Source organism: Nyctereutes procyonoides, unplaced genomic scaffold (assembly GCF_905146905.1).
Source record: "Nyctereutes procyonoides isolate TBG_1078 unplaced genomic scaffold, NYPRO_anot_genome, whole genome shotgun sequence".
Lineage (NCBI taxonomy): Eukaryota > Metazoa > Chordata > Mammalia > Carnivora > Canidae > Nyctereutes > Nyctereutes procyonoides.
The window spans coordinates 3,170,607-3,178,985 of NW_026575159.1; the positions used below are offsets into that span (position 1 = coordinate 3,170,607).

At 40.0% G+C, this 8,379-nt stretch overlaps 1 pseudogene; it reads left to right on the forward strand.

Moving 5' to 3' along the window:
- The first annotated feature begins 3,174 nt into the window (after positions 1 to 3,174).
- On the forward strand, positions 3,175 to 3,631 carry LOC129502633 (ubiquitin-conjugating enzyme E2 N-like; annotated as a pseudogene).
- The last annotated feature ends 4,748 nt before the right edge of the window (positions 3,632 to 8,379 follow it).

Consider the following 8,379-nt stretch of genomic DNA (forward strand, 5'->3'; position numbering starts at 1 on the left):
ATTCAGAGTGCTCTGTCAGATTATTACTGAAAAATCATGGAAACTAGAGTTGTTTTTTAAAAATATTTATTTATTTATTTTTTCATGAGAGAGAGAAAGAGAGAGAGAGAGAGAGTCAAAGACACAGACAGAGGGAGAAGCAGGCTCCATGCTGGCAGCCCAACGTGGGACTCAATCCCGGGACCCCAGGATCACACTCTGGGCCAAAGGCAGGTGCTGAACCACTGAGCCATCCCGGGATTCCCTAGATTTGTTTTTAACAATCTGTATTGTCTTGACTAGAAAGCCAATTTTATCTTACTTAACAGTCTCACAGAAAATTGACATCATAACTGTATGATATGATAGGACGCATCCAACATATTTTACAGTGCTCTCTATTTTCCAGAGAAAGAGAGCTCAAATAAAGATAGCTTTCAGACTGTGAAGAGTTCTGGGGAGGGCATAGCTTGTGGGGGAGGTACAAAGAAGAAGCCAAAGGATTTAGGCTTCTTGACCTTTGTGCCTTTCAGCTGGAGTAGTTTTGCTTTTATTTTCTGATATTTTAGGTCCTATTTGAGGATTTGCAGTGCTTCAACTCTTGCAGATGCAGTGGCTTTATACTGTGTCAACACAGCCTCACTAGAACTACATTTTCCAGACTCTCCTCCCCTGTATTCAGATTAGGGCTGGCCACAAGAGAAGTTTGCCATAGAGTATCATCATACTCTTAGGTTCAGCGGAGAGACCAACACACACACATTGTTGCTGATCTGCCAAATTATTTTGTTCACATGAGACAACAACTGGTCCCGCAGCTCCTTCAGCTTGCCCATGTCCTTGGCTAGTCATGATGCAACTCTGCTGTGGTGACGTGGGGTAGCTTCTTCTACAGGTCATCCACATCATCACAGGTTGAGAGGGGAAGACGAAGAGGAAGAGGTGAGTTCCAGTTTGACCTCATGGGTCCCTGTTGTTCTTGAGAGCCTATTAGTTCATCTCTCCCTGCTTCATGTTTAAGATTCTTCCCAGATGCTGATTCTGCTGACCTAGTACCATTTTGGGCCCAACTTCCAGACATAGATGCAACCGCCTTCTATAGACTGCCTCATGGCTCACATCTTGGTTATTTGGTATGATACTGAAAACAAGTCCCTTACTCTACCTCACTCAAAGAGGTTCGCTCTTTGGAACCATAATAGGTATACTGAAAGTGTCTGAAAGCTTCTCATTATCCATATGCATTGTTTCAAAAGTGAAGAAACTGCAGCCAAGAAAACCAGCAGCAGTGGGAGTCATTGTCATCATAGTGGTAGTAATGTTAGTAGTAGTAAACATGGACCAGTGCTTACTTAGTGAATACTAGAACCCCTCAGCCCTGATCCTCATTGTAACCTTAACCTAATCCTCATTATAGCCCTGTGAGTTAGGGGTACTGTTTTTCCCATTTTAAAGGCAAGAAAAACCAAAATACAGAGAATGTCAATTTAAGGCATGAGGTCAAAGATATTTAATAGCGGAGTTGGAATTTGAATCAAAGCAGTTTGACTCATTCAAAATTTATCTTTGATGGTAGAATTTTATAAAAATGTAATGAAGAAGAATTTTTCCAGCTCTAAGTTTTCCTAGGCAATTGCTTAAATAATTTGCAAATATTGAATACTTACCATAGGGCCTGTTCTAGCAAGCAAGACAAATACAGTTTCTGCCCAGAAGGAGCCAATATGTATTTTGCTATCCCTGCATTTGTGAAATGAGGATTGTGCTACTGTTGGAGGCCACCTCTCTCACTCTCTATCTCTGCATGTAGTTATATTTCATTTCATTCAAAACATAAATATATTAGAGGGGATTTGAGGAAAAGCATAGGCATTTAGATCAAATGTATGAAATAGCAAGAAATAATAAAAACTGTAGTTTCCAAAATATTTAAAATAGAATTTATGCTCTTAAAAGTGTAATCATGTGACATGAAAATTACAAAACACATACTTTGGGAAGAGAATTATGTAAGTCCCTTCTCTAATTCACAAATGAATAGGTCAAAAATGTACTGGAGCCAACCATATGTCATGAATAAGCCACAGTGGTAGAAAGCCTTCAGACACTTAGACTGTTTGGAGAACCCCGGTGATGCTCACTCTGGAGATTCTTGGTAACATTTATAATTGACTATAAACTAGAGTCAATAGTAATCCTGGCTGTACTGTGAACTTCTGTGATTCAATAATTGTCTTTTCAGAAAGCTCAAGCTTCTGTGACAAGTTCCAAGTTTTTAAATTGTCTCCATAAATGTGCCTTTCTTTGCTTGTGAAGAAGGGCTTAGGGCGAAGGCATATCAAGTCACAAAGAGCATTTCCGCCTAGCATGTCAAGTGGGTGGCCATCCCTCTGGGGACCAGTGTTGGAAAAAGGCATCTAGCCAGGATGGGGCCACTCCTGGATTCTGGCTATATTTCCTTCTTTGCTTCAGAGATGGTTCTGATAAAACCGTTATCTTTTTCTCACAAATAAATCATCAGAAGCTCATAGTCAATGTGTCTAGGGGCGTGAACTCTGGTCACAAGTGTGTTAATCTATTGAATTCTGCTAAACCATTTCTTTTTGTGACACAGGACATTCTTAACTTACAAAATATCACCATTTAGGTTGGCATGGTAACTTCTCTTTTGAGACCCTTTGTTTTCAGGCCTCATTTATAGACTTACAAAGAGTCACCACATCTTTGTCAGTCTTTATCAATTTGTTTATTCAGAATCGTATCTTTTTTTAAAAAAGATTTTATTTATTTATTCATGAGAGACAGAGAGAGAAAGAGGCAAAGACACAGACAGAGGGAGAAGCAGGCTCCATGCAGGAGCCCTATGTGGGACTCAATCCCAGTTGCCGGGATCACACCCTGAGTCAAAGGCACATGCTCAATGGCTGAACCACCCAGGCATCCCCAGAATCGTATCTTGAAAAGGTTTTGCAAAATGTTGAGATTGTCTCAGGCACGGTGTTTGTTTGCTTGGCTCTATAGCTCTCTGTGGCCTGAATGCTCAGTTCTTTTTGCCTTCTCTTTGCTGGATGAGCTCTGCTGACACAGAGGATGCTTCATTCTCCTCCTTTGGATGGGAGGTGTTTCACTTCCACTCGTGCATGAGGCAAGTGGAGCCAGAGTCGAGACCAGAGGCGGAACTCGGGATCTGACAAGATGGCTGGGCTGCCCTGCAGGATTATCAAGGAAACCCAGCGTTTGCTGGCAGAACCAGTTCCTGGCATTAAAACAGAACCAGATGAGAGCGACGCCCGTTATTTTCATGTAGTCATTGCTGGCCCCCAGGATTCCCTCTTCGAGGGAGGGACTTTTACACTTGAACTATTCCTTCCAGAAGAATACCCAATGGCAGCCCCTAAAGTACGTTTCACAACCAAAATTTATCATCCTCATGTAGACAAGTTGGGAAGAATATGTTTAGATATTTTGAGATAAGTGGTCCCCAGCACTGCAGGTCCGCACAGTTCTGCTATCGATTCAGGCTTTGTTAAGTGCTCCCAATCCAGATGATCCGTTAGCAAATGATGTAGCGGAGCAGTGGAAGACCAACGAAGCCCAAGCCATAGAAACAGCTAGAGCACGGACGAGGCTATATGCCATGAATAATATTTAAAATCCATCTGATCATCAGGTGTGCATCACTTCTCCTGTTCTGCCAAGACTTCTTCCTTTTTTGTTTGCACTTAATGGACATGTCTTAGACACATTACAGAATAAAAGCCCAGACATCTTCAGTCTTTGGTGGTTAAATGCACCCTAGCAAATCTATGTCTTGTCCTGATTCACTGTTGTAAAGCATGAACAGAGGTTAGAAGTACCATCTGGATTGTTGTGAAACATTTAAAAGCAGTGGCCCCTCTCTGCTTTTATTCATTTCCCCCATCATGGTTTAAGTATAAAGCACTGTGAATGAAGGTAGTTGTCAGGGTTAGCTGCAGGGGTGTGGGTGTTTTTCTTTATTATTTTTTTGAGGGGGAGAGGTAGTTTTATTTTAATTTTATGGGCTCCTTTCCCCCTTTTTATGGTGATCTAATTGCATTGGTTAAAAGCAGCTAACCAGTTCTTTAGAATATGCTCTCTAGCCAAGCCTAACTTTATTTAGACGCTGTAGAGGGACAAGCTTGATTGTTTGAACCAAAATGGGAATATTGAACAAACATAACAGCCCTCACTAATAACATTGTGACTTTGCTGTCAAGTGTAGAATCCTTCCTTCAAGAAAAAGCTTGTGACCATTTTTTATGGCTTGTCTGGAAACTTCTGTAAATCTTATGTTTTAGTAAAATATTTTCTGTTATTCTAAAAAAAATAGATGGGAGGGGTTTCTCACTTCTTAGTGTTAGTGTTGAAAACTAGCTCCCCTGTTGCATCACACCATGTAAAGATTTTGATGTAACACTATTACAGTTAGGTCAGGGGCATTACTGCTAAGCAACTTCACACCCACTATCATGTGGGATTAGGGATTTGGGGACCTGCTTATCTGCATTTAACTCCCATGGCTGTTGAAGGCATTAGAAACAATAGGATAAGCTAAAATATGGTTCACAACACATCTGTGAGCCTCATGATATTGGTTGTGCTTTAGATAACATATTTTACAATATGTGACTTTTTTTTACATGTGTTCTAGGGAGCATGAGACTTCTGTTTTTTTGTTTTGTTTTGTTTTGTTTTATTTTTTAAAAGATGTTATTTATTTATTCATGAGAGACACACACACAGAGAGAGAGGCAGAGACAAGGCAGAGGGAGAAGCAGGCTCCATGCAGGGAACCTGACATGGGACTTGATCCCAGGTCTCCAGGATCACACCCTGGGCTGAAGGCGGCAGTAAACCGCTGGGCCACCAGGGCTGCCCTGTTGGAGACTTTTGAATAAGAGTTCGATAAGAAAAGAATTTTGCTCCTGGGAAAATGCCGCATGGTATAATTACCTCATGGCAAATTACAACTATGCTTGCATATTAAAGGCAAGTAATTCTGCAATAAATATCCCTATTTATTTTTTTCCCAGTATTTCTGGTATTAATTTGGACACAGAGTTCCTTATTTTTGTCCAATCCCTTTTTCATCTGGAAGGTGACATTGACTGAAAAGCAAAGTGCAGAACCACATTATTGATTGTGCTCACATGAAAAATGAAAATGGACATCTGTTTATACCTCAAAATGTAAGGACAGAAAGGGTTGATGAGGCAATGTAACATAGATTCATGCCCTCATTTCATATCAGGATTTAAAAAAGGGGCAGCTTCAACGTGGATGGACATGGAGGGTATTATGCTGAGTGAAATAAGTCAATTGGAGGACAAACATTATATGGTCTCATTAACTTGGGGAATATAAAAAATAGTGAAAGGGAATAAAGGGGAAAGGAGAAAAAATGAGTGGGAAATATCAGAAAGGGAGACAGAACATGAGAGACTCGTAACTCTGGAAAACGAACTAGGGGTGGTGGAAGGGGAGGTGGGCGGGGGATGGGGGTGACTGGGTGGCGGGCACTGAGGTGGGCACTTGACGGGATGAGCACTGGGTGTTATTCTGTATGTTAACAAATTGAACACCAATAAAAAATAAATATATTAAAAAAATAAAAAAGGGGCAGCTATTGAAAGTCTTTGCAGACCTCAAAGACTCACAGACTACTTGCGTGGGAAGGTTAAGATAAAACATTTCATGGAGTGATGCAGTAAGACTGCTCTGAGGATCCTTCTGGGATTCCTTGATGCATCTGAAGGAAACTGCTGGGTCTCTTCAGTAACTGCTTCTCCCCCTCTGCCAGCCACAAGCAAGACTGTACTTCATGGTCCTCTCACTGTTTGCTGGGCAGTGTGACCAGTTCTCCCATGGAGATGTAAGAAGTGACAGCTCTCACTTCCTGGTAAAGGAGAATAAAGACTATGCAATTATCTAGTCTGTTTCTTCCCCTGTCCTCACAACCAAGGAGTCCATGAACTTTTGGAGATAAAGCCATGAGATGGAACAGTCTCCTTTAACTTGGATCCCTGTGTAACCCTGTGGAGCTTAATCCATTTTTCCACATCTCATCACGTATCTTATATGTATAGCACAGGCAAGAAATTTTCGTTGACTAAAGTGACTGAGAATTTGAGATTGCTTGTTACTGCAGCCATAAACAAACCTTCCTGGAGTGTGTGTGTGTGTGAGTGTGTGTGTGTGTGTGTGTGTGTGTGTGTGTGTGTGTGTGTGTGAGTGTGTTTTGGGGGTATAGCAGTCCAGGCCTCCCCACTTGGTTTACTCCCTCTTTAAATCTCCTACCCCTCCCAAATATAATCAGAGAAGATATATGTTGATCTGTTTACTAGGATTTTTTAAAAAGATTTTATTTATTTATTCATGAAAGACAAACAGAGAGAGGCAGAGACATAGGCAGAGGGAGAAGCAGGCTCCCTGTAGGGAGCCCGATGTGGGACTCGATCCCAGGACCACGGGACCATACCCTGAGCCAACCACTGAGCCCAGGCATCCCTGTTTACTAGGCTTCTAAAATGTATTTCCTTGGAGTGTCTGTGCAGCTCAGTCAGTTAAATGTCTGCCTTCAGCTCAGGGCATGATCCCAGGGTCGTAGGATCAAGCCCTGTGTTGAGCTCCCTGCTCAGTGGGGAGCCTGCTTCTTTCTCCCTCTCCCTCTGCCTCTCCTCCCTGTTTATACTCTCTTTCTCTCTCAAATACATAAATAAAATCTTTTAAAAAGAAATAAATAAAAATTGTATTTTTAAAAAGAACTTAATTGTTAAAAATATCAAAAGTCAGTGTTAAATATCTCTATTTTGTATTTAAGAATACTGAAGAACCACTGAAGTGAACAACTTAGTAAAATTACTTTCAGCAGTGGTGGAAGCGGAAGTAGTAGAACTCAGATTCTTGTCTTTCAGCTTATTTTAAGTTTGTTTTATTTTCTTGCAGTATAAAGTTGGGAGTTAACAATTGAAAAATTAAAACTAACACAGAATAATAGAAGAATAAAAATCATATCTATAGGCTCACCACCCAAAGACAGGCACTCTTTATTCTCATGTAGTTCTTTATGATCTTTTAAATTAATATATAATAGCAATAATCATCTGTGTTTATTGAGTCCTCCCAGATGTCAGACACCCAGCAGTTATGGGCCAGGCTGTTGGAGTCTGTCTGGTAAGCATCCATACTCCTACATCTTTCATTTGTGTGACCTTGCTCAACCCTCTGTACATCAGATTTCTCATCTTTAAAATGAGGATTTTACTATGGTTGTATGAAGATTAATTTTAAAATATATGTAAAATATTAATAGTTGGAAGAATGCCTGAATTATTGTAAGCACTCAATAAATGTTAGCAGTTTTACTTTTCATTTTTCCCCAGTTAATGCTCAGACCAAGCCTATGCAATAGGTATGACTATTCTTCTTTTATAGATAATGTAAGGAAAGACTAGGGGAGTCAGTAATTTCCCACAGTCACACAGCCAACAGGCAGTAAAAACTTATTTCAGAATCTGTTCTCCTAATTATTATAATATAAAAAAATGTCATTTTATGCATCATTAACTAGTTAATAACAGGTATTCTGTTTTCTGATCTTTTATTATTATAAATAACATTGAATACAGCGAGTGTTGCTGTGAATAAAAAATCTTTTATTAAAAGTTTTTGTGTATTTTTATAATTGTTTCTTAAGATAGATTACCAGCAATGATCCAAATTAGCAAAACAATATGGTTTCTTTAAATTCTTGATTCATACTCCTAAGTATTGTCTAAAATTGTTTTTTTAGGGCAGCCCTGGTGGCTCAGCGGTTTAGCACCTGCCTTTGGTCCAGGGCGTGATCCTGGAGACATAGGATGGAGTCCCACGTCAGGCTTCCTGCATGGAGCCTGCTTCTCCCTCTGCCTGTGTCTCTGTCTCTGTCTCTCTCTCTCTCTCTGTGTGTGTGTGTGTCTCATGAATAAATAAATAAAATCTTAAAAAAATAAAAATAAAATAAAATTGTTTTTTTTTTTTACTAAGCCTACCAATTCTAAATAAGGGCGTGCTATTAGAAAAAAAATGCTGTCCAGATTTCAAAGGAGAGGTGAAGGTGGTTAATTACATAGGTTAAGAAAAAAGGGATCTCATTTTAATTTGCAGTTTTTCAATATGCATAATTCAGCCAGTAATATTTTTTACCATGATATTTTATATGATGAGGTGCTTCAAATTGAAGTATTATGTGGCTGTGAGCCATTCTTCCATTGAAGCAGACATTTAAAGCCATGTTTCTCCATGGTTTTGTCCTCTGCCATCTCTCCTCACTGCACACTCACTCCAGGGGAAGTCATCCTCAGCTGAGACTTTAACATTGCTCTCTTGCGGATATCCCCA